The sequence below is a fragment of the Parus major genome, chromosome 11 (assembly GCF_001522545.3).
Source record: "Parus major isolate Abel chromosome 11, Parus_major1.1, whole genome shotgun sequence".
Taxonomy (NCBI): Eukaryota; Metazoa; Chordata; class Aves; order Passeriformes; family Paridae; genus Parus; species Parus major.
The window spans coordinates 12,068,312-12,095,312 of NC_031780.1; the positions used below are offsets into that span (position 1 = coordinate 12,068,312).

General features: G+C 39.5%; 1 long non-coding RNA gene across 1 annotated transcript; it reads right to left on the reverse strand.

The window, feature by feature from the left end:
* Window positions 1–16,811: 16,811 nt before the first annotated feature.
* Window positions 16,812–19,524, reverse strand: LOC117245018. The gene is made up of 3 exons (XR_004499133.1): window positions 19,420–19,524; window positions 18,315–18,410; window positions 16,812–16,945 (listed from the first exon to the last, which is right to left on the reverse strand). It is a non-coding gene; the product is annotated as an uncharacterized LOC117245018 (long non-coding RNA).
* Window positions 19,525–27,001: the final 7,477 nt, after the last annotated feature.

Sequence of the window (27,001 nt, forward strand, 5' to 3'; positions counted from 1 at the left end):
CTCGGGGCCGGCCCCGCTCGGCGCAGCCCGCACGCCCGGCGGGCTCTCCGCACGCTGCCTCCCGGCTCCCCTGTACCCGGCCGCGCTGCTGAGCCCCTCCTGGCCCTGCTTCCCCGTATCTGGATCGCGAAGGAACACGGCATATCTGGAAAAGCAGTTGTTCTGCCGACTTAGTCGTGCAAATTGTTTTTCACGGGCATCCCTCCGCACACAAGTGATCCTAATGAAGCCGCTGCTAATGCCAAAATGCGGTTCTCAGGGTCAGGTCCGGAACCCTTTCTCAGTGCTTCAAAATGTTGGCAGCAGGAGGACAAAGTCTCTCCCAGCTTTTTTTCATTATTAGTTAAGTAGATGAGATTTACAAAGAATCTCCCCTACTTCTCCAAATCATGAATGGTGTATTTTTTTACACATAGCATAAACTAAAAGGAAACTTGCTGTTTCATAACAATAATTCTCACAGTCATTAAAAATTTGCTTTCTTACTCTGGCTGGTCATTATATTTCTGTTTATGAAAATCACATCTCCCTTGAGATCCTTGTAGTTCAACTAGGAGAGATAAAAGGGAGTGTGTAGTAGATTCAGAACAAGAAGAAATGAAGACTTCTGAGAATTTAACTCAAGAAACTGCTAGTCAAACTATGTAGGGTTTGACCCAGATGGGCCTGGTCCAAAAACTTCAAGGCCACATCTGTGCTTTCAAATCCATACGTTTCAAGCACAGGGAGGAAGGAGTTAGACTTGGGAGCTCATCTGAAAAAACGATTCAAAGCATATGTAGTAACACTTCTGCAGGGAATTGGGACCGGGAGAGGAGGGTCAGGCTTGGAGCTCATTTTTAGAAGGAATTCCAAAGCACATGGATGTGGTGAAGGTCTGGTATGAAACAACTGCACAGCACAGCCAATGCAATGCCATTAAATGGACCGTTTCAACCCAAATTGTTCTTTGGATGATTGCAAAGTCATTTCTCACATTATTCTAACTATTTGTCTGTCTAGCAGAGAAAGCCCTTGCATTGTGAAATGCAGACATTGCAACAGCATCAATTGCTAGTCAAATAGCTAATAACATGCATCTTTTGTGAATTTCTTTTTTTATGTATTTAAATTATTTATTTGGCCCATTTTTTATGCATTTTATTTTTATTTGGCCCATTATTTTTATGCATTATTATTTTGTGCATTTAAAGTGACATATTTGTTCATTTGAGGACTTGTTTTGGATGGAGAGGTGAAAGAAGGGAAGAAAGTGACTTAGATATGAAGCAGGCTCATTGGGGCATGAGCCTCACCTTGACTGAAAACTTGTAAAAATTTTCTGATCCGTATTAAGAAATTCAATAATACCTCAGGTTGGCATGTACGCAAGTACCCTTTAAAACTTCACCAGCAAATATTTTATTTGGAATATCACTTATCTTCACTGTTTATGAGAAATAGAGAACAGCTTAGCATAAGTGACCCCAAATGGGAGGGGTCTAGCTGTTCATCTTGTGAGATGGTGCTCACATTCAGCTCTTGGGAATGAAACAAGGCTGTAGAAATGTCTCGAGTTCAGCAGGTCTGCTGAAGTGGCATGGGGAAGAAGCCCTGGCTTTCACAGCAGATTACAGAGGTCCACTTGTGTTGTGGAACTTGCATTCATAACACAGCCACTCTTGTGCAGAACTGCCTTCACATACGCAACATTTGTTAGAGTTTAAAGCAAGCCCTTTCTAATTAAGAGTCGATGACATACCCTGCAAAACCAAGGTTTTCACAGGAGAGCAAATCTGACAAAAGAATCCCAAATGTCAGTAACTGACTCCATGTACAATGGGATCCATGACTGTGCTGCTTGGGCACAGGAATAATGCAATTACAAGCTTGTTGCATTACTGTGGGCATGAATCACAACTGCAGCTAATTCTTCCTCCACCTGGGAGAAAGTTTTAGCTACTCTCAAAGTGACAAATCTTGCCATTCTTAGCATGGTTTTGCTCAGATATCAAATTCCAGTTCATTTCAGGAGATTTTAGCATGGTGTAACAACTAAACAGGAACCTCAAGATTTGACTGGGTATATAAGGATCCTCAAACTACAGGATGTCAAGGCATACAAAGCCTTTTGTTTTTCCTTCTATGGAGCCAGAAGCGTGTTAAGTAGTGATGTCCAGTAAAATATCAAAGTACACCATTCACAAAACAGTACTAATGATTAAAGGATCTCCAATTCAACCCAGTGACCTCAGTGGAATTCTTAGTCGAAAGCTATGACGTAGAGTATTATTCATTGCCCTTTCATTAGTGCTGACTACACTCTACTTCTTCAGAAGATAGAAAACCCTTTTGAACCTTGCTATACTATAAAGCAGCTGATGATAGGAAATGTGTCTTAGCTAAGTGAATAAGACCATTCTAGAAATTAATTTTCAATATTCAATACCATTGCAAAATTAATGACAATAGTTGCAATAGCAAGAGTTACCTGATAGATGAAATCATCACACTAGTTTTCCTGTCTGGGTAGTGGTAAGATACTGCTTTCCAGTTTTTCTGCTTTATCTCCTTCCTTTTCTTCCCCTCTCCTGCCATGCTCCCTCCAGCCAGAGATGAAAGAAGTCTGGTATTAGTCTCAGGTGGTGCTGTTCTCTTCCACCTAGAAGTGGCATCCTGGTCATGCTACACCACCTCCAGAATAAGTGAGGGTTGACATGTGTGTTTTAAAGTTGAAAAGCCCCATGTAATTCTAAAAAGAAAAAAAAAAAAAAAAAAAGGCACATAGAAGCAGTAAAGTGCAAGCTGTGTGGCTCCTCTTCTACCTTAAACAACCTAAGTCCATATTGAACAGAAATGTTTTAAGAAAAGGTTTCTGTTGTGAAGGAAAAACATATATGTTTTTTATGTTCTAAAGAAGCTTCTGGTGCTCTCAGCAGCATTGCCAGGGACAATATGGATCATGTGTAAGCTCTTAATATTTCCAGGATCCAGCTGATACAGAATTTTTAACCTCATCACTCTCAGAATCACAGATGGTCACAAACCACGCTCAGCCTCCATTTCAACCAAGTTCCAACTAAACCCCCATCAACAAAGAATTGTCTACAGCAATGATACCTTTTCAACAGTTGCCTCAGTCACTACCCTGCTGATGCATTTAGGGCCATAAAACCTTTTATGAACATTTAAAATTTGGTTTGGTGACCACATGAGTGGTTTGACTGCTCATTCCCAGCACATAAATGGGATGCCTGTCACAAGACAATGTTCTAGCTTTTGGGCCTTTGTCCTTGTACCTCTGGTCTTGGCAGTTTTTTCAGCTCTTTTGCCTTAGGCATTTTTGCAATCTTTCGTGTTAGCACCTCCTGGCTTTAGCAACTTTGCAGCCTTAGCTTATTGCCTCAAAGCTTTGGCATGAGTCTGCACAGTGGCATCCTTTCAACTCCAAACATACTTGCTTCACAGGTTTTCCTTGGGCTTTTCTTGGATGTCAGCAACTGCCCTGACCCTAGAGGGGGAAGAAAGACTGATCAGCAAGTTCAAACAGTGTCTGTGCAGCAGAAAGATGTCTATCACAAATGAGCACATTCACTACATCACTTGCCAGATATTGCACATGCTCAGGTACCATGAGAACTTTTTCCAGGCATTCTTCAAGATTATTCCTATAAATCTTTTGAGAGCCTGTGATGACTGTCTGGAGAAAACCCTGGCAAACTTCATAATCTCAGACTGTAAGACCACTGTGTCTCTATACTCCAGTGGATAGAGTTTCCATGATTAAAGTATTTTCTCTTTCACTTCTCTTCAAAGCCAAGAAAACCCATCAGACAGAGATAGATGTTGAGTTTAAGGGCTGGTAGCTCATGGTGACAAGTGCTGATTTGGTAGATGAGCCACAACCACCAGGAGACACCCAGTTGTCCTTTGTACTGCCTCCAGTAAAATACTCCTTTTCTGGTAGTATCACATCTTCTTTTCATTACGTTCAGGAAGATGAGTTTTAGAAGTCTTAAAATGGAAGAATCCATGATGATGAAGACAAAGGTTCATGCCAGGTTAATCTTTGTTTTCTCCATGTATTACTCTGAAGCTCCTCGTCAGCAACTGCCTTCAGTGAAGGCTCAAGTTTAGAAATGCTTTGTTTTTGTGAATTCCTAATTGTCACCTGTTATGTCCTGTAACTTCTTTCTCAAAGACCTTTGCATAGCTAACTCAGTAATCCAGATTTCAGCTCACCAGAAAAGTGGAAAGGTGAAAAAAAAACAACTGATGCTGCCTAAAACTAGCGAGACTCCACCTACCATGTATCGCTGTCTATAGCTGAGGAAGCCGGGCCAGGGCTTTCCCAACAATTTGGAAACAATTTCTTCTAATTTCTTGCAATTTCTATAAAATTGTATATTTTAGTAGGTGCTGGACCTAGAATTTGTTTGCTTGGAATCTGATTGCAGATTCTCCAGAATAAATTAAAAGATCATACAAAACTACCAGGAATTTTTATGTCATTGTTTCCCCAAAAAAACCACTCTTCCTATCCAATAAAATGAACTTGCAGTTCATTTACTAGTCCAAAACTATGGATGTCCTTCATAAAATGGAATCCTTGAGATATTTTAAAGTGACATTTTTCTGATTTTCCAGTGGATATTTTACAGAGATTAAATTTGCTAACTGTAATAATATGCAGAGAAAGTGGAAAAATAACTTTTTTCCACATCATGTATAGTACAGTACATAAAAAGAAAAGAAGCAAAGTAGAAAGTACTGCCATGACTTCAATAATCAGAACCTTTCCTTTAGCATCTAAGAAATGACAAGTAAGAAAGTTTTAATATAGGAGAGGATTTTTATTTGCATTTCTTAACAATAAGGGTAGTTTATACTCCACCTGGTGTCTTTTCTCACATCATCTTTTATGGGCTTCTCTCAGTGACAAGTACCTTTGTACAAAGGTTTCCTCCCCCCTTCTCCCCCTTCTCTGGTTCTAACTCTCTAGCAGGCTTCAGCATACAAACACAATGGGAGCATTGAAAGGAAGACAGTGGGACACCTCCTTTGATCTTGTGTTCTAATAACTTGTGTATGTTTGTGTCCAAAAACAATGTTCCAAGGCTGTGAGGACTGCTGCTGCCGAAAAGAATACTCATCACAGGGGCGGTGGAATAGTTAAACTGTATTCAGGAGAAAAAAGTACTGGCCAATAATGTAAACAGCAGACTGTAAACTCTACTGAAATGCTTTGATGACTGAAGAGAGCCTCACTCCACAGCTGACAACACAGACATCATAGGTCTGTTCAAAGCATGGCACTGAGGGTCACCATTAAATCATACAATTCCCTATTACTTTTCATATCCATTCTAGAGGATACTCACTGCACATGGACAAAAGAAACATGTCTTGCATTAAAGCAAATGGCTACTGTCAGATAATCCAGCTGAGCTCCTCCGCTCTGCTGCTACTTGCTCAATGTTGTTGGGGTTTGTTCAGCTACAAGAAGCTGAATTTCTGTTTTCATCTTTCATTTTGTAACTCACTGGTGCTTTTCTTTCTGAAAAAGGAAAAAATATTGCTGGAAAAACAATTGGCATGGGAACAAAGTAAGACCAGTCAGACCTTACACACAGAGCACACTGCTTGTGTAGAAGCCACTTCTGACAAAGTGGCGACCCACAGCAAGGGGCGGAGGAAGGAGAAAGTTGCTTGATCACTGTCTCATTACTTACAGCTATGGGGAGGTAAAGTCTTATACTGTCACATGTTGACAACTCTGCAACCTTTGGAAAGAAAATATAGAAATAAAGAAAATAAAGAAAACATAAATGCACCTATATTTTGTATTTAGACTCCATCTCTGGAGTATTTTCAGCATATTTGAAACAGACTTTGACAGTCACCCAGGCCTGATTTCCAATATGATACCATTTGCAAAACTCTCATGAAACGTGAAAGGCTTGAATTCAATGTGTGGTGGTTCAGCACAGCACTTGTATGTTAGTTTTGCTAAGTTTTTTAAAAATAGGAATAGAGTTTATTGAAGTTCTGTTGCTATAGTAAACAGGGTTGGTGCTGTGCTTACAAGTAAGCAAGTGTAAGAAGTGTCAACTTAATAAATATCTGAAAAGGATAAAAAATGTTAGTAAAACTACCTTTTAAGCTCTGCATGAATTATAACAATTCCAAAGTGTTTTGGCAAACACTCATAACCATATTGCACTGGGAAAGAAAACTTTACTCTAAAAACTCTGCTTGGACCACCATGTCACTGCACAAATCTGGCTCCAGTAACTTGCCACAAGTATTTTGTCATTCTAAAATCACCTTGGCTATAAAATAATGCCTTCTTTTGAACATTAGGATACAGCAGAATAAACGATCAGGTTTATCTCCGAGTTGTTTACACACTGAGTCATTGGTTACTACTGATTTTCCCCACGGGTACCCTGTGCACACCAAGGAGTGGTGTTGGTACAAAGCCTGTGATGCAGCAGGAATATAGAGACTGACACAGGTGAGGGGCTGAGGCACAGAAACTGCCCTTCCCCATTTCCCTGTGTGTGTTTCTGCTCTGCAGCACCAAGCAGAGCCCAGCTGCCTGTACCCGCAGATGGTCTTGAGGATGAATTACCCGAGAGTACAGCAGGAAAGATCCAAACTCAAACTGCTGAGCGTGGTCCTGGCTCAGTGCTCAGCCTTTGTGCAGCTTACCAAGGTTGTTGAATCAGAAGCAGACTCGTTTCAGGCACAGACCCAGAGAGATGTAGGCACACAGCAGGAGCAAAGAGCGTGTCAGCACTGCCCAGCACAGCACACAAACTCTCCAGGTGACGAGACACAGACAGAACCCTGTGTGCAAGGAATTCCTTGCAAGGAAAACAGAAATCACTAAAGCAGTTCAGCTATATTGAGGCCACCAGCACAGCACACACAGCTTGATCTAAATTGTCCTTGCTGTTTACCTATATTCTCTAAACTTTGCTGTGGATAACAGTTTTGCTTTCAAAATTTACTGAGTTTTCTTCTTACAAGGTGCATCCAAAGGATGCAAACACTGACTCATATAGCTAAGACACAATCTTTAATGAGCTTAAAATCAAAGTCTTCTTTGCTTCTACATGGAAACTTCTGAAGGAGTAGCAGATGGACAGACACAAAATGACCAAGTAAACTCTGAATATTTAATTTATACTTCTCTGCTTTTCTTTTGCCATTAACTATCAGTGTTACAAGACTTTGCTTCTAGGAAGCACACTGCACATGGATTTGAGTTGTGTGCTCGATACATGGCCTCTTCACTGTACCTCTGCAATATTTTCTTATGGCATTAATGACATAATTATTGCATTCAGATAGGCTGCATTAGTTTGAATGAAGATAACCCATGGAGATCCACTTTGCTGCTCTGTTCTACTTTCTGTGTCCTTTTACATTGTGTATTTTCAAATACATGACAGAAGCTACAGGAATTCTGTGATTTGCATAAAACTAACAAGCCCTCAATTCTTCTCCTGGCATTCATAATTTTGCCATGGTGGTTTTGAACTAGTTCCAGACCATGTCTAACCAAGGCAGAATTTCTGCCAGCGTCCTGCAAAGGCAGAGTGCATCATAGCAGGCTTTCCCTCTGTTTTGGCAGCCAAAGGGCAGACAAGTGAAAGAACTCAGACACATAAACCACGCACCTTGTACTTCCTCACAGCTTCTTGCAATATCTTAAGAGAATCTTTCCCTGTAAGACTCCTTCAGTATCATGAGGCAGGTATAGGACCGTGGCTGGGTCACAGCTGCTAATACCACATTCACACAATAAGAGAATAGATAAATTTATTTATCCAAATTTAGATTTTAGATAATAGAAATTCCTGAACATATACTGGCTAGAATTTATGTTCCTCTACAGTCAATGGAGAGAAATGGGTGATTCATGTGACCTATTTTATGTCTCTATGAAGTTGAAATGAATCATCTCCTAAAAGTACCTATTAGGACATGATTTGTCTCATCTTAATATAGACATTTAAAATAGGTCAGATGAACAGGTTATTCCCCTCCCTTGGCTATAAGGGGAGAGCAGGTGACCAGATCTAGTGAAGATATTGTAGATAGCTAAAGTTGGGTGAGATGCATTCCACTTTGTTCATATGGAGCAAGATTTTAATGCTCTTCTTCCCCTGGTCTTGAAGGGAGAGGTGACTTTTCTTTTTTTAAACACAAAAAGAATACTCCTGCATGCTATGCACTGTAAAATATTCAGGAGATCAGAGGGAACAAAACACTACCACGATGGACAAGGCTCAAGTGGGATGTGCAAAAGTGAGAGGTCACAGCTCTGTCACTGTACAGAAGACAGTCAATTACAGGTGTGTTCAGCCCATTCTTGTATGTGTAGTTGTGGGTCTGTGGAATGTTTCAGGATGTGTTTTCTGTTTCTGCAAGGAGTTAGAATGTCACCACAAAAAGTTTCTTACTGCTCTGGTTTTAGGGTCTGCTCTAATCAGCCCTCTTGTGCAGAAAGATACTGTCCATAAGAATACTGTGACCAGATCAGCCATTCCCATCAACCTCCAGCAGACAAACACATGCAAGGACAGCTATGCAATCTCTGCTTCCCTGGTACTCCTAACCAGCTAAACAGTGGGAGTCTGTATCTTACATAGGCTCAAGGAAAGTTTGGGCAGACCAATAGAAGGGAAATCCAGTGACAGTTTCTAAATAGAGAGAAGTCATTCAGACTCAAGAATTCCCTGAATAACAAGTTGTGAGAGACTGAGAAATGATTGAGTGGAAGTATCATGATATGTTAACCCTATTATATTCTTCCCCAGGCATCTGCTTTTGGTCACTGTTAGAGACCAGTGCCCTGTTCAGCAATTCTTGATCTACCTACTACAAAAAAATAAAGTGATCATGAGTGTTTCAGACAAGTTGAAGAAGTTCAATTAGTACAGTCTCCATGGAAGTGAAGAAGAAAATTCTTGCTCCAAGTTCAGCTAAGCCCCTGAGCTGGTCTGGAGGCTCCATACTGATTTCAAGAGACCCATGAGGTACTATTCAGTCTCTTCATGTCTGAGTAGCTGTACAATAATATCCACATTATTAAAATAAAATCTTGTTTCATAAGACAGTTTCCTCATATGTTCTGAGTATTTCCTACTGAGAGTGGGAAGGCATTAATAAAACTGGATTTAAAATTCTACAAATCAGCATAAATCTCTATGGAAAAAGAATATACTTCAGCTCTTCCCCGCTGTTGGATTATTGTTGAATACCCTATGGTTCTCCACAAATTCTTTTCTGTAGCACAAACCAATGAGACGGATAATAGAGCTTTTGTTTATAAATTCTATATTCTCTTTACTATAACATCTAGTATTTTAATAGCTCATGTTTCACACAATGGAATCATACTCAGAATTATGGCACCCTGGCAAATAGCTAAGGAGTTTAAATGTATCTGTCTTAAATCAGGCCAAACAGGACTAACAACCTAAAGCTGACATAGCCTCCCCCCAGCCATGAAGGAAGAGGTTTAACAAAATTTGCCTGCTGCATTGGTTCCTTGGGTACAGCGCTGGGGCTGCCTCCAGCTGGTCACAAGGCTCTGAGCCCAGCAGTTCAGCCAGGGTTCAGCCCACCTGCCTGTGCCTTCATCCAGACCATCCTCCATCCCTCTCCATCCCTGTGGCAGCAAGGATGTTACTGTGTTAAACAGTGTCAAAAGTTTTACTAAAGTCAAGATGAACAATATTCTCTGCAACACCCACCTTTCTAGGCAGGGATTATTTCCCCCTTTCATAATCAATGCTGAGCACTCCCAAGTCACCTTCTGTACTAAGCATGCTTGGAAATGGGTTCCAAGGCATTTGTTCCATTGCCTTCCCTGGGACCAGGGTGAAGCTGACTGATCTGTCAGCTCTCAGATTCTCCTTTTTGTCCTCCTTGTATCACATGTGCTTTATCTCAGTCCTCAGAAGCCTCTCCCAATAGTGTTGACCTTTTAATGATAGCTGAGAGTGGCCTCACAGAGATATCAGCCAGCTCCCAGTGAGTGCATCCCATCAGTTCCCATGGACTTGTGAACATCCAGCTTCTTTAAACACACTCTGAACACTTCATTGCTTCAGACTTTCTCACTGGGCTCAAGAGCCTGAGATTGCTGGGGGCTGCTTTTACCAGGAGAGAACGAGCTGGACTTCAGTGAGGACCTTGGCCTTCTCTGTGTCCTTTGTCTCCAAGCCCACCACCCCATTCAGCAGCAGATCCACAAAGTTTAGCTGCTGATCCACTTGCAGAAGCCCGTTTTGTTACCCTTCCCATCCTTTGCCTAATTAAACACCAGCTGGGCTCTGACTTTTCCAGTCCCAACCCCACATTTACATGGGTTGCTGGAGTCTGCAGTGTGGAACACTGAAGTTTGTGTCTAGAGCCAAGCACAAATTCAATGTACCAACCTCAGAAGTAAACATGGAATGCTCTTTTGTGTACAAACTGGCAGGAGACTGATTTTGCAAGGACCACAAACTATCCCAGCCACCCATAATTTTCACTTTAGCAATTAAAAGAATCCAGATGTGATTCTCTGCATTCATTTAAAGGAAATTAGACAAAAGGAAGTATTACAAGCAAATATAAGAGTTTCTAACTGCTACAATGGTCCAAGCCTTTGTCAGGCTTACAGCTGGGATCAGAGCTGTGAAGAAAGTAGGTTTTCTGCTATGTAGGAAATTCCACAATTTCTTTTTTCATTCTAAGTGAGGACAAAACTCTTTATTTATTTTCATAATTTTTTTCAAGTTCTTTTTGGGTTTAAACTAATGGTTCTGATTTTTAGGCTTTTCCTAACTACAAAAAAGTTTGTCTTCTTAATTTTAAACAATGGAAAAGCTACTTTACAAGGTCAAAGTGTTCTATTCCAAAAATATAAAGAACTTCTGTTTCAAGTCTATTCAAATATTCTGCTCCAGTATTTTAATACATAAATCATTGTCAAAAGTGAACCACTTATATGGATTGCCATTTTGCAATGAAGAGCATTTCCACAATAGATTTTCTGACCAGTTCCAATTTAAATGTGAGAGAATACAGAGATTATGATTACAAGTTGTTTTGTATCTTCAGTGGTATTACTTATTCCTTTCATCTCCTAAGGGCAAGGATCACTCAGAAAAACATGATCAAAAATCCAGGTCCTAGATATAACAAATATAGTAATTATGTTTCTTATTTTATCTTAAGATATCATGTAAAAAAATTGTTTCCAATTCTGATTAACCTGACTCTTTATTTACTTAGGTTCATCTTCCCAGAGATTTTAGTGAGGAAGGTACACTTTCATTTCAGAAGCAGTTCAGTGTCTCTATTTCAGTTCTGCTATAAAGGAAGAACATTTATTTCTGTCAGTTTCCTTTACAGCCATACTGCAGGGTGCCTCTGATTATGCTAAACATTTGGGCCAGTTAAAGCCAGTTAACTTTATTTTATGTGTTTTTATACTGCGGATTTTAACATATCCTTTGTTAGGACACCAGGACTTTTTCACCACATGAGATGCAAAAATTAATAATACTTTGTTTTTTCTAATACTGAGTTAACAGTCACACCATACAGCATCTAGCCTGACCCTGAACAAGAACTCTAGGCCCACCAGATATTCCAAATAGTACAGACATAATCCTATTAGAAAGATAAAATAATATAAGAGAAAACAATGCAAAAGGAATCTTAAGTATGTATATTCCTCTTTAGGCTTCACAACTGAGCAGTCCCTCTGAAGCCATCACATTTCATTACAGTGGAGCTTTCTGGTCCAGCCCTGTGCATAGAAAAGGCAGCTGCATATCCTTGAGTTCTTTCCAGCCTGCATTCGGCACAGATTTTGAGTATAGGATGAGCATCTGACCTTTAAAAAAATCTTAAATTCAGAATATATAAAACAGGCTGCTTAGCCATTCTTCTTATTTCTAAAGGAGATTAAATGCAGTTGAAGAAACTACACTGCATTCAGAAACTGGACCCTTTGGAAGAAAGGGTGACATTTTCTCAAAAAGAAAGTCCACAGACTAGGACTTTTCAACTGTTTCAGTATAAAAGAGCCAAATATAAAGAGCAGGAAACCATTCTGTACTTTCAGAATAATGTGAAAAAGACAACCCAAGAGAGCTTTAATACCTGAAATGCTCTTAAATCCTAAAGAAAGACTTTTTGTAATACTATATCAAAAGGGGAAAGGGAAATAGCCCAACACAGTGCTTTCCTTTTTTCAGCATGATATGGATGTGGAAAGTATGTTAATTCCCATATTCTCAAAGGAAAACAAATAGCATAAACAGACAGACAGGAGAGGAAGAGAGCTGTATGTTTAAAATAATAGAGAAACCCACCACTCATTTAAGCTGTTAGCTCTGGCAAGGCTCAGGCTGTGTGTCCAATCACAGGACCTACAGTTTATGTCAAGGCTTGTTTCAGATGCATTCTGCACCAACTCCACCAAACGCAAACACAATTAGAGCATTCAGCATCAGACAGTAGGAGATCCCCTTTGATGTTGGGATAAAATGAGGATATGCATGGTTTTGTCCAAAATGACAACCATCCCAGGTTTACTAATGGGTATCTAATAGAAAAAGAGAACTTTATGATGCTCATTAATTACCAAACTGTCATGTGCTTCTGGCAGAAAGAAAGTAATCCTCTTCTCCAGATTAGACAGCCACCACAAAGGACTTCAAAGAACTTTCAGTCCCCTCCCCTGAGAGCTGCCTTGCATAAACCTCACAGCACTAACCGTGCAAATTAAAAGAAGGGAGCAGTTGACAAACCCTTCCTGATACATGCGCAGTCTATTGCTGTTGGCAGTTCAGACACGAGCCCTTATTCTGCTGGCAGATGTGCACATTTTCTGTACAGAAAATGTGCTCTAAAATTCTCACAAAACTTTACAAATTATCAGTAAACAATGCTTTCCATTCTTGCTTTCAAACCCAGAGATATTTGTGCTGAAGATCCTTTGGCAGCAATAAAAATTATTTTTTAAGAACGTGAATTTGTAGAAGAAATACAGCTGAAAGTCTAGTTCTCAGAAATTTTCCTCAGATGCTGTTCTTAATAAGGAGCAGCTAAAGTATGCCTTTTTCTGGCAATTTGCCACAATGGGTATAAAGGGCTACAGAAATCATCCAATATGAGAATGGATGTGTGAGGGAGCATGAAGCACTCACAATGATTCTCCTAGTTTAAATGGTCAGACATTTATGGATTTGGAGATTTTGCCTTCAACACAAATTCCTTCCTTTGCTCTTACATTTCTATAAACTCTTTATATGTGACTTTTTTTTTTTCCCAGAGACTGAACTACAGACTTCAAAGTAGGCATATTTCACATATTTATGATTGTCACCCAAATGCATGTTATTTGTGGTTGTTTTCAGAAAGGTCTGAAACAGGGATAAAGTCTGAATTGTCTCTCAGGAGGAGCGAGGGGACAGGTACTTGTGATGTTTGGATGACACGTGAATTTTAGATGACAGGATTGTGTTCCTCAACATATTTGACTTTTGTTTTTTTTATTTACTCTCGTAGATACAAATCACTTTACTGACAAGGTGAAAGACAATGGGCCCCATTATGATTTAGAATCTGAATATCCTTACTCAAAACATCCCAAGCATTAAAGCTGTATGCCTCGGTCTTACTGGACAGATCAAATATTCAAAAGGTGCCCCACAAATTTTATTTTAAGAAATTAATTTCAATTTTAATTTAAATAAGGTCTTTCTCCAAGCAATTTGACAAACAGTTTATAACAGTGACTGCCAAAAACATACTGCTATCCAAAATAGGACTGGCTTTATGTTTAATGAGAACATAAGAGTCCAGGGGAAATAGTGCTGAGAAAGAAATAGAAATAAAATATATACTCATAGGAACCATCAAAAACTGTTCCTTTGTTCATACAACTTTGCAAACAGCACTTCTTTAGTACATCCTGGTGGACCTATTCCAAAACCCTAAACACTTTCTTCCCAAATAATGTGTGTGCTACTTCTCGGTTTGATTTTTACATAACAACAACATACTGGAAAAAATAGGTTTAATTTTCCTCTTTTTTTTTTTAAATGAGTGATTTAAATCCTTGAAAACTCTAATGTTGCATCAGAAACATCATGTATGCTGAACACATGACCAACCTTGGTTATAGCTACATATGTAAAATATTACATGAGGCAGGCTAAAATTTGTTATTCAACCTTTTTAGTGAAAAAAATCATTTTTTGGAGAGTAAACTTACCTAAATAAAATTTTCATAGTAGAGAACTGTCAAGAACTTTGAAAATATGAGCACAAAACTGGGGAAAATGGAGTTTTGTCTGAGAATTCTTTCTCTTTACATCCCCCATTGATTGTATTTGAGGATCAAAAGTATATTTCCTGATTATCTCTACGGTTAAACCCTTCATTGTTACTTTTACTCACTAAAAATGTTCCATTCTAGAGTATTCTTTCTGTATTAATAACTACTAAGGGTCACAACATTTCTGAACAACCATGGGCAGAACCTTGACTTTCCTATCAGCTCTCCAAAAAGAGCATTTATAATGGACCCAATTATGCATGACAAAACAAAAATGTAATATTTGAATGTGAGACAGTCTGTGTTTGGTCAGAGGCAGAGAAGCTGCCTGATAGGTGCCAGCACCAGCTCCAGACCATAGGAATCAGCAAGTGCCCTACACTGGGGAAAGACAAGCACTGCTCACACAGAAATCCAATGAAATATGATTACAACCACTAAAACAGTACTGTTGTATTGTGCTCTTGATGCCACTACTTTTATCTGTTTTCTCCAGTGTGAAACCATCAAAAATTTTTAAAATTATTAATAAAGACAAACCAAGTATTTCATTAGTTTGCAAGTTAGCTAAAGATGACCAGAGTAGGCTGAACAGCCACAGGATTTTCTTTTCTACTCCTTTTTAGGGGTTATCCACTACAGCTGAAAATCCTATGCTTGTCCTCACTTTGTACTTGCAATTCAGCTGATGAAAAGAAACAGGACATAATCTTTGACACAACATCCTCTGTTAAGAACATCCTCCTCCACCTTCTTCCCCAAAGATAGCCAAGAAACTGTAGTTTCTTCAGCACAAATTCAAAACACAGCCCTCTATCACCCTCTCTGAAGAAAATTAACTCCATATATTTTCTTTGTGACTTAACAGATTTGTCCCAGAGAAATAATTCACTCCATAGTCAACTTCTCCTCCAGAAGAGAACAGAAACAGAAACAAGCTAAAATTGGTGACCGACCCTCCTAGGTCAAACAGAGATCAGCAATGAGATCTGAAGTATAAGCATGGAAATTTCAAGTTGCTGTTCCTGCCCAGCCAAAGTGCAAGCTCTGGAATTTTTTTAGTTCAATGTCAATTGAATGGCTCACAAGATGCTCAGAAAGGGCAGGAGTGTTTTAGCAGTCACCTAGTCTGATCTAGCACCAGTGATGCTCCAAAATTTTTTCCCCTCCAAAAAAGGGGATCATTCTAGTCCAGGGTCAGCCCTTGATATGTTAGAAGCAGCCAGCACAGGGCATAACTGGCCACAACATCACCTAGATGTACAAGTCAGGAGGGTAGAGAAAGACCCCACCTGAACTGGCAAAAGACATGAGGAAATTTGTCATTTTGGCATTTTCAAGTACTCATAAGGTCTTTCAGGATATACAGGCAAGGAACCAGTTTATACACACTCAGATGCATCTGGACTTGCAGACTAAGATCAGGGGAGAAAAGAAGCAACAGGCATTCCAAAGGGTGTGGATTTACTGGTGGAACTTGACTCTTTCTCTTTTCCTCTCAGCAGTGAACTTCAAAGGAAGGCAGCTGCAGCTGAAAAAGATGCCAGCTGATTGCTGTGAGCTGAGACAACATAACTGGGAGCCTGATCCTGGGAAAGCAGAAGTCTGAGGTATTTTGAGATGTTTTTGCGCAATTTCTACAGCAATCAATTCTGTTGGTAGAAAAAGAGTAAATGGGAACAACTGAAATGATAAATGAAGTCATTAAGCTTGCTGGTATGAAAAACTTTCCCCTAGAAATAACTGGCCAAGTCCCCAGATGACCATAGATACACAGAAGTTTAGAGTGTAGTAAGCTGATCTGTGAATTTGCCAGAAGGTGAAAACTTCAGCATAAGTTGGATGAGAAGGAGGAACCTTTATAGTGGTGAGCAAACTGTGATTGAGCAGTTTTAGTTCATTCATCCCTTCCATACATACAAGATATACAAATGTACACACAAGGCTTTTCTAGCCTGCCCATGAGTTAAGTTTTTAGAGTCCAGTGATGGAGGCTGAGCCTGTAACACAGCTGTGAGTGGTGCTCTGGAACAGCTAATGCTCATGGTCCATAGTACTGCACCTCCTGGCATTTTCATCCAATAGGACATCTCTCCTTGAATTATCAGAACAAATTTATGATCTGGGGAAATCATGTATTGCTGACATGTTTTTATAGATTTAACACTAATGGGCTTACATACAGGGATGGCAATAATGCTTTGTCCATTATTACTGTATTGGAAAATTAAGAAATGCTCTCCCAACCAGAGCAACTACCAGGTAAAGACATCCAACTAGAACTACGTAAGACAAAAACCAGATGGCTCCTTGTGCCTCTGTTAACTCCTGTTAATATGCCTAAAGGAACTGGGTCATCAAAAGCATGAGTACACCCAGAATTTATACAACTGACAAAGTTCCCACTTCATTGACTGGAACAATGGATTTGTTCTTTCAGTAATAGCCTACAGGGTGTTGAAATACTTACCTGAGAGGGATGCTGTATTGGAACAGAATGTCACAGTGAAATCATCTGGTAAATGAAGCACTCCACTCCACTCCAGCATGCAGTTCTTCTTCACATAATCATGCTTAATGCTTTTTCCGTCACAGAAGAAAATCCTGGTACTTTAAATTGAAATAAAGACACAGGATATGGAACAATGTACAAGTTGCTACTGGGCCTTCTAAGAAACAGAAGTACTCTAGCAGAAGCTGTTGCTATTATGAGTCTCTAAGCTCCAAGCTGACAAACATCCATGCTGTGTCTTAGTTTAGACAACCCTGATCATGAGTTTTTCTAAATGACTGACAATAAATATTTCATGTAATTTTTTTTTTAAAGCCATTTGTTCATTCTGTCATGTGATTACTGAACAAAGACAGACCTGCAGCAAATATAAGGTAAGGTGTCCTTTCACAAAGGAGAGCAGATATCAATTCTGAACCTCTACAAACAAATGTAGAATGGAAGTGCACCTCATTTGCTAGTCCCATATCTCGAACAAACATTTCTAGGACACTCGAGCACTTTTGTATCTTTAAGACAAGCACTCACACAGCTCAGACATATAAAAGTTACTACAAAATGGGGCCTCTATCAAGGGGTCATCACCTCACAATATCTGCTTTACAGTCAAGTAACCTCCACTTCCTTCTTATTTTCAAAGCCTTCCCAAAAGTTTTAGCCATATGAAGTAACAACAGTGATTCAGATACACAAATCTTTAGGTCTTGTTTTCATCACAGGAAAAAACCCCACACACTAAGCTTAATTAAAGTCTAATATACCCTTTTAAAACAGCTTACAGTACCCATGCAACCTTCATTTTCCTGCCACAATGCCATCTTGCCCTCCCTGCATTTACTGTATTCCTTAAAAATATCTATGAATCTTAAATAATAGCTTATAATTATTCCAAATAGCTTCAGCTAACAAAATATAGACCATGAGCTTATCTTTCCACAGAGCATGATGGAAAGAAAGGGAAAACCAGCTGGAGGTAAATGGTAAAAAACAGTCATTTGTACAATGAACTGTGTAAAATAATCTCAGTTGACTGTGACACAGTCTTACTCAGAAGCAGGTCTAAACAAATTCTGGAGTTATGTGGAAAGGATTGTTGGAGTTGCCTGAGCTAGTTAAGAGCCTAGAATGTGTTAGGGTGAAGGTTCTGTACTGGATTCAGGTATAACGTGCTCGGGATGAAGCAATGAACAGACTCACAGCAGGAATGCTGATTGGAATCCAGGTGTTTGTCATGAGGGTCACACATTAAAGTAGGGCTATTGAACAAGTGGAAAATATTAGCTCATGATCAGATAGCAGATGCTTTCATAACTATGAAATCTATGAGATCTATGGTTTATAAGACTACTCACATAGGTCACTAAATGGGTGATTGCAAATAAGTTAGTCATGCTTACCTGAAGTGTTAACTATATAAATGCTTTCATGAAATCACAAATGACCCATTTGTCATTGATGGACACTTACCAAGCTTGGAAGCAATGCACCAAGTATAAAAAATGCTGATACCCACAAAGCACTCCAGATGAGTCTCCAGTGTACCCAGCCAATGACAGCCCATAACTGTGGGGACATAATAACTCATCTTGAGAGGATGATCAGAGCAAATAAACTTATTGTCAGATTATATTTGGTGATATAAAGTTAAGAAATTGGGAAAATAGCTCTATTTATTCTGAAGGATCTTCTGAGGGTGTTTGTATCTTGAAAATAATCCCAACGTTAATGCAGAATTGTGAGTGCATTTGCTATTTGAAAAAATAATCAGTATAATAGCTGTTAAGAAGATTTATCTGATGATCCTGTTGAGGGTCAGAACAGCTTATCTGTTCTTAGAACTGTAAAGATAATATTAAGCATGCAAAGGAGCAGCTATGGATGTAGACAAAGCTGCTCAGTAAATCAAAAGGCTCCCCTGCTATGCTACACAGCACACAAACAGCTTTAGCTCCAGCTCTGCACACACTGACAGCTACTTACATGAATTTTAACACTAGGACACAACATTATGATGATATTTTCAGAGCTGTATTTTTTTTATTCTGATGTCCCCCACTCTCTGGCAGCCTTCTCTGAGTGACTAACTTGTACACTTGAAAGAGGCAGAGAAGGCAGAAATGCTGGTGGACTCTGGCAGTGAGCACTAAAAGCTGGAGTTTGCACCTTGGGCTGTGGAAGAGCTCAGAACCTCCCTGGTACAAGAAAGGCCCATGCCAGGGTCAGTATGCACAGCACACGTAAAGCCTAAAGCCAGCTATGAAATAAAACTACAATTTAACCTTCCTCTTGAAATCTCAAGATGAATATCACAAATAAATAGATATGGAGAACATATACTTCAGAAGTTCTCCTCATGCCTCTAGAGCAGGACTTTCAAGTTTCAGCTTCTGAATGTGAGCTGATAACCAAGCTAAGGGACGATACAACCAGCAGTTCAACAACTGCTCAGCTGTGTCACTTTCTGACCAGCTTCTCTTTTTCTACTCTTGAGTAAACACAGTTGACAAGGCCAAATATGTAGAACACAGACATACAGAAAACCCAAATCAAAACAAAATTAGTGGCTCCATACCCACAGGGGAGAGCCCAGTCAGTTCTCTTGCAGCCAGTGTTGGTTATGGGAGACATTCCTGGGAAGGCAGAATTCTGGGAGAGAGAAGTGGTGCACACCATGGGCAGGGAGCTCTGCCAGGCTGGGCAGGGAGGGTGGGCCTTACTGGGGTCACTCCTTTTCACAGGAAATGAGGGACAAAGGATCAATTGCTCGTTGGAATGAGAATTAAATCAACCAGAAATCAGCAATGGGGGACAGGGCAGATGTAGGAAGTTAAGACTGATGGTGTTGTTCTGGTAATTTAAGTGCAGGTTGCAGTATCTAAGACTTTCAAAATAAAAAGTTTATGGACTAAAGTACTGCAAATAGATGTCTCCATTTTGTGAACTACAATAAAGTGATTAGCCAGGTAAAAGAAAAAAAAATATTCTAACATTTAGACTGTATTGAAATTAAACATTCCTTTCAAGTAAACACCTCTATAATAATCCTAGATTATACATGCTTGAATAAATACAATTGAAAACAAAAATTAAAATTTGAGAGTAAAATATTTCAGGGGTGAACAATATTAAGGGAACATTTTTGGTTCTACCAACCATAGTGCAGCTAAGACTAAAAACAAACAAAAAAAAGTGCTGTTTACTTGAGGGGGTTTTTCCCTATGGAGAAACATGTTTTGATATCTGCATTTTTGCAGAACCTTGAGTAGCTTAGGGGCTCTCTCTCAGCAAAGCACTGTTCATCCAGCTATCTAATGAGGTAAGAGTGCTGTGATGGAGGATTGGCAGGCAGAATAGGGCCCTCAGTCTGGTAGTCAAGGAAGAGAAGGCACAGTGAATGGAAAAGGAATTTAGTTTCAATGTTTATGAAGAGAAAAAGCAAGGAAATTAATGAAAAGGTCCTAATCTCTTTCCAGTAGGCTTAGTGAAGTCTTAGTTTTGCAAGTTTATGTAGTAAGATATCACTTGATTTATCCGGTGTCATAAACTGTTATTACTCATAAGTTCTTGGAGGGCAGAGAGACATCTCTTCAGCTGGGGGATGCCCAGCTGTGGGGGGTCAAAGGACACAGGGTCTGGATTGATGATCCTTAGTCCTGTGCAAAGAGGAAAACCAGGAGATGTAATTGCCATCTCAATTACAAAGACTGGATCTAACCCCAGAGAAGAATAAAGAAGCTGAAGCTGGAAAACTCCCTAGATTTTATTTTTTTTCACTGACCCTAACAACTTCTTTAAAGAAAGAATTTCATCAACTTGTGCAAGACACTGAAGAGACAGAAAGGGGGTAGTTCCTGCAATAGCAGTGACATACTGCCAAGTTCCTTGCTATCTGGTAATCACAGATTTATTTATTAATCTTGATTGGAAGGAACTCTTCAGGTCATCTGGTCCAAACCTCTGTAACTTTTATATCTGTTCAGTATTTCCTTTGGTGCAACCTGTGACCACTGCTTCTCAGCCTTTCACTGTGCATCTCCAGGAAGAGTCTCATGAGTATTTAGGGTCTGCAACACTTTGTCAAGCTAATGATTCAGTGTCATGTTTCTAAGAACTACAAGCTGCTAAGGGAAGAACAAGGCATGCACAGATTAACACTATCATCCTTCCTGATTCCAACAAGTGGAAATTTAGGAACACCGAGTCTGCAATTAGCAGTGGTGCTTAATTAGGTGTAGATTTAATCCTTTCTGGAATCTATTTGGTTTCCACAGAATTCTGTAGTGGAAAGTGCTGCAGTTGACTTATGAATTATGAAAAAGTGCTTTCTTCACTTGAAGTGAAGCAAATCGAGCTCTCCCAGTTTTAGCAATATTTTATTGGCAGCAAGTGAGATGAAGATGCACAGCTTCTCTCAATGATTTATGCAATTTCAGTGGCAATGGATCTCAAGGATGTTTTCAAACTTTAGAGTTAAGGGAAACTGTTGAAACGGTTGAGATAGCAAATGTTAACACCCTCTGAGAATTTCTCTGCATAATAAAGTTTACCATCAGAAGTATCACAATGAAGTTTTTCCACTAGACTTGTAGTACTGTAATTTCTCATGTGAAGGCACTCCAAAATAGGCCAGGTCACCCAGGATTCGCAGCAATATAGATATCATAATATATTATAGATTGACTGGTAAATCTATATGTGTACATAAAGATTGACTGGAACAATGCAAAGAAAGAAATTTGGAAATGGAGATTTATTTTTCCCCTAAAAGACAAGCTCTTGCCCACTTTTAAGATCAAAGGCAAATTGCAAAGATGTTATCAAGAAAAACATCTCTGTGTCAGTCCAAATCACTAATCACTTTAATATCCTCTATGATTTCTTCTGCGTTAATGTTGAAAGCACTGCTTGTCAGAACACTGAACCTGAAAATTGAATAACTCTCCTCTTAAAATGATATTTTTACTTATGCTGACTTGATTGCTGCTGTTGCCCTCCCTCCAGTCTGATGCCACCATCTGTCCATGCTTTCCAAGAGTTCAAATATAGTTATCAAAGCAAGTGAAAGAATAATAATTAGACCTTAGCTGAAATACCAGATATATTAGCAGCTTAGTATGTTCCAGAAAAAAAGAGTCTATGCTGTTCTTACTGTTCATGCTGGTGCTGAACTGTTTCTTAGCAGCTTCTTCAAATTCTCCTTCTGTAGACTTTCCAATAAATGCCTTTAAAACTCACTGCTGTGATCTCTACCTCCACTTTTGTTTCAGTGTTGAGTCATTCTATTTAACTCCCTTTGTAGCAGCAAACTGCCCTTTGTATAAACTGAACCTAGTTAAGAATTCCCTTTTGCTGCGAATCCGACCGGAATTCTTAGCGGTACACAATGTCATACACCATAGCAAGGTGTTTGCTCCAGTATTTCACTCAAAAGCGCTGGGCTTTGTTCTGATTCACACACTTCAGATAAGATCAGAATCAGGCCAACAGTTTCTGCCAAAAGAGCATACAAACTGAAAGGCAGAGAAGATAAAACAGACTCACTCCAAGAGATTCAGAGAATGAAAGTAGCAAAAAGCTTTTTAACTTTTTCTGTTTTGGCTGGAAGTGATGCTACCCTGTGTAGAGCATCCATAGGCCCTGTGAAAGCAGAGAGATCTACAGAGGTATTAGAGAGGAAAGTAAAAAGAAAAATGAACTGGTAAAAAAATAGAATTAAAACTTTAATATGTCACCCTGCTTCAAAGAAGGTTGCTTTGTTCATACTGCATGGTGCAATCACTCTCGGATTTTTAGAGACCTCAGGACTACCCTCTTTGTAAAGAAACATTAAGAGTCAGGGGAACAATTTATTACTGTGGCATCTGTCCTTCTGACATATATCTTCCCCTTGCTAATTGACCATTCAGGAACTAAAGCAAGAAGCATTCTTAGCTTGCAGTGCAGTCTGGTTCCAAACACAGCTGCAAGGTGACTGGAGGCAGTTCCCTCCAACTTGCTCTTGCAGGGACAGGGAACAGTGATCTGCAGACAGCACATTGGGCTCTTGTCCTGTTGCATCCTGAACTCAGCAACTCCCATCCTAGAGAATGCCTCCCCTGGCCCATCCAGCTCTTGCTGGATTTTGCTTTTATCCTTCATATGTTCTGTCACAGCACATGGACAAAAAGACAGCTTTGTTGCCCCTTTTTATCAGGACTTGGCCCGCCACCAGTTCATTGTGAAACCTTCATGCCCATGTCAAGAATCTGTCTCAGCCCAAACTCTGTACTTCTGAGAGGCACAAGAAAGCCTAACATCTGTGCACATTACACAGCAACAGTAAATCAATTCTAAGATCATAAGCTTTGTCTGATATTAAAAGAGAGGAAAATAAAAGGCAGGACTTGGAGCAGCAAACACCTCACAGGTGCTAAAATGTGCCTGGTATTTTAACATGGACCCAAGCTATTGTTCGTAAGTCTGGATGAACCAGACAAAAGCAAGCCATGCATGCTACGAAACCATCTGCCAAGAGATAGCACAAGCCAACTCTCCCCAAATATGTGAATGCTTTAAGTCAAAAGTGCAGCTGGGCTAACAGTCATTGGGAAAGCGAGCATGAGTCATAGGGTTCAGTAGGCTTTAGCAACTCCTCGTGTCACAGCGCAGACATAATCTCACAATCTCACTCTGCAGTTCCTGGACAGCTGGAGAAGGACTTTGGAGAGAAATATGTTGTGCTTTCTTTCAAAAATCCAGGGCCTTACTCCCTTGATGCATCTCAAGAATCGTGACCTGCTCTTAGTTGGCAGTGTCAGAGCTGTTGTAAACGTGGTGTGTCTGCACCACAGCACAGGGCACTCTGCAGTGCCACCAGGACACGTACCTGGGTGCACTCCTGCTCCAAAGGAAGACACAACACAGGCACATCATCCTTCAGAGCTGCAGAGCCTGCCTGGGATGCTCGTACCACCAGACCTGCGGGGTACTCATCAGAATGCTCGTGCTCCACAGTGTGGCACAGATTAAGTAGAATAAATAAAAAATTATATCTTTATTGAGGTTCATGTGCTTCTTACTATGTCTCAAAATTGTGTTTTACTTCTTTTCTTTCACCAAGAAATGAAAGTTCTATGTGTCTCAAAATAAGTAGATTTACTCCATGGCAGACTGATGGAGAATGTATAGACATTACTTTTCCCTATACTTCCCAGATGGCTTATTTCTCCAGATGCAAAATACATAATGTTTTCAAAGCAACAGGTATTGGATAACATAAAGCATGCCAAGTTTCATGAATACCTAAGCATGCTTAATAAAATAAGATTTAGATTATACTCGTATATTAGAAGTTGCTAATTAAAGTTAGTATATGTTTATTTTTGGTAATTATATTAATCCTGAAGTATTTTTGTGGTATTCACTGAAACTGATTTCAATAAAATCCTTACTGAACTATAGTACAGCTTTCTCTATGCATCTATCACCCAGTTAGTTTTTCTAATTTTTACAGAAAGGACTAAAACTTTATAGAATCTCATTGGAAATCTTAAAGCAGCTCTGAATGATACAAGTCACTGATCAGTCCCCTTACAATGGAAGAAGCCACTGTCATCTCATTCATATATGAGTAAGTTTGTAAGTTTAACTTACAAAGTTTTTAAGTTCAACTCCAGATGAATTTAACTGCTTTTTAGACAAGGTATTTGGTTTGTTTTGGTTTGGTTTTCAAATATAAGCAGTGCTCCACTGCCAGAAAACAGACCCCTGGGTATTTTGCCTTCAGTGTGTCCTCCATCAGTTAAGAGTTTGATAAACCTACTTTACAGGGGCTAAAATGTTGGATTTTTCCAAACGTGCCTGATATAAATAAGCCAAGTGTTTTGGAGAGGAATCCAGAAGTATTTAATCAGGCAAAACTTCCATTGATTTCCATGGGAGTCTTGTCAGAGTAAGAACTGAGTTAAGACTTCAAGACTTGGCACATTATCAATCCCAGCAAATGACGGGCGAGAGCTGATGCCTAACGCATGTTCTAGGGAGGAAACTACTTGGCTCAGAGACCAGATTTAAAACATCACATACTGTAGTTTAAGCCCTGTAAGAAGTGAGAAGAACAAAGCTTAAGTTAGTCTCTAAACACCCAAGTCAGAGTTCAAATACAGTGCAAATATTCTTTACATATCTCAGCACGTCTAGTGGCACGCTTACTGTAAAAGGCAAGAGCGATGGATAAAAGGGAGCAAGTCTTAATGGGAAATGAGCGCCCAGAGGAGGCACCACAATGCACCTTTTTTACAGGCTGTTGATGAGTAGATAACACATGATTGTGGTGTGACAAAGTTAGTTCAGAAACACTATTAAAATAAGGAACATAGTATTTCATATAGCTATTTTAGAGATTCTTTTTATTCCTGAATTTCTTCAAGAAGCAATCTCTTTTTTATCCTGTTTGGCATTGTGGGGGAGCTTGAAATATCACATCCTCACAACCAAAGGCAAAAGCCAAGAAAAAGAAAGATGAAGTGCTTTACTATACAGCCTTTCCTAAATGCTAACAAACATAACTCTGAATTTGTCCAGCAGATTGGGTTTAACACTGTACCAGCTTGCCTTATAAAGGCAAATTTTTTAACATACTTGAATAATAAAAATAAGTGTAACAAATGAAGTAAGCTGTTCAGGAATGGGATTTCTAGCTCAGTCACTTTGTCTGATCCATCATGGGTGGCACTTTATTAATGTGCCTGATGTTGCTGATTAGATCAATGGCTGGCAATTAACTGTGGGGTTTGTCTGATCCGCAACAGATTCAGAAACTGCAAAAATTCCCTTTGCAGGAGGCACAGAACACCCCCTTCTCAAGCTCCTTCATCCAGAATACTGCTCCAGTGGAGGACAAGGCTGCAGGCCATGAAAGCTCAGTTGTTTTGAAGTATTTCCTGGAGATTTAAAAATTCCATCTCTCCTATAAGGAATGTCTTACTAGTAGAACATTAAAGCATGACAATTGTGTGCATTAATACAAATTGCTAACACATAGGCCTGTATTCAGAATATTATGAAATATGTTTAGGACAATACAGAGAGAGACACAGAGGTAGAAACAGATTTCAAAGTACTGCTGACCAGGTGCTGGTAAATTAAAACCAGGTGTTGTCTCGAGTTGTTTCTAGGCAAACATAAAAATCTGAATTGCACTCAAAACAGGAAAGATTTTCTACTTTATTTCTGGTTGATTTGACTGACTTTTTTAGTAAGCATACTGCTTTTTACAGTAAAAAACCTCTTTCTGCACAAGCATTTGCTTTTTAATTGAAACAATTTCCCCCCTCATTTAAGACTAAAATAGTGGCCTTATCAGGAGGGGAGAATTGTATACAGATCTTTTATACTAATTCTTTTTGGGAAGCTGACATAACGTGTGGACTGGATAAACACATCCAACATATACTAAGATGCATCTTAACTATTCAATCATATCCTAAGTACAAAGCTGACTCAGTGCACAGGGCAGTTTACCTTCTTCAGAATTCTTAATGGCACACAGACTCCTCACATATTGCCTGAATGTAACACAGAGTCTCACAATTCATACATTTTAAACATTTTGCTTTTCTTTCTCCTTTTTAAACTGGGTAACAGCCCATGGGAGAGGAGAGTTCACTTGTTAAAAAAGAGAAGAAAATACTTTCTGAGCATGACCAGTGTATACAGTCAACAACATCCTGGACTGTATCAAAAGCTGTGCCAGGTTCAGGTCAGACATCAGGAGGAATTTTGTCTCTGAATGGGTGGTTAAGCAGTGGAACAGACTGCCCAGGGAAGTGGTGGGGTCACCATGCCTGGAAGTGTTAAGAAACATCTGGACATGGCACTTAGTGCTGCGGTTCAGTTGACAAGGTGGTCTTTGGTTAAAGGTTGAACTCAAGGATCTTGGAGGTCTTTCCCAGCTTTAATCATTCTATGATACCCACCAAGGTCTAAAGAAACTGCAAAAGCTTAAGCAGCTTTCACCACTTCAATTACAAATTTCATGACCTAAAATAATCTTCAAAATGTATTCATGCAGACAGATATAAATTTGAATGCATTATGATGTCTCTTCCACTTACAAAGGATATGGGCATCTCTCATTTTTAACTCTACAGATCTGGGACAAAAATTCCACAGTT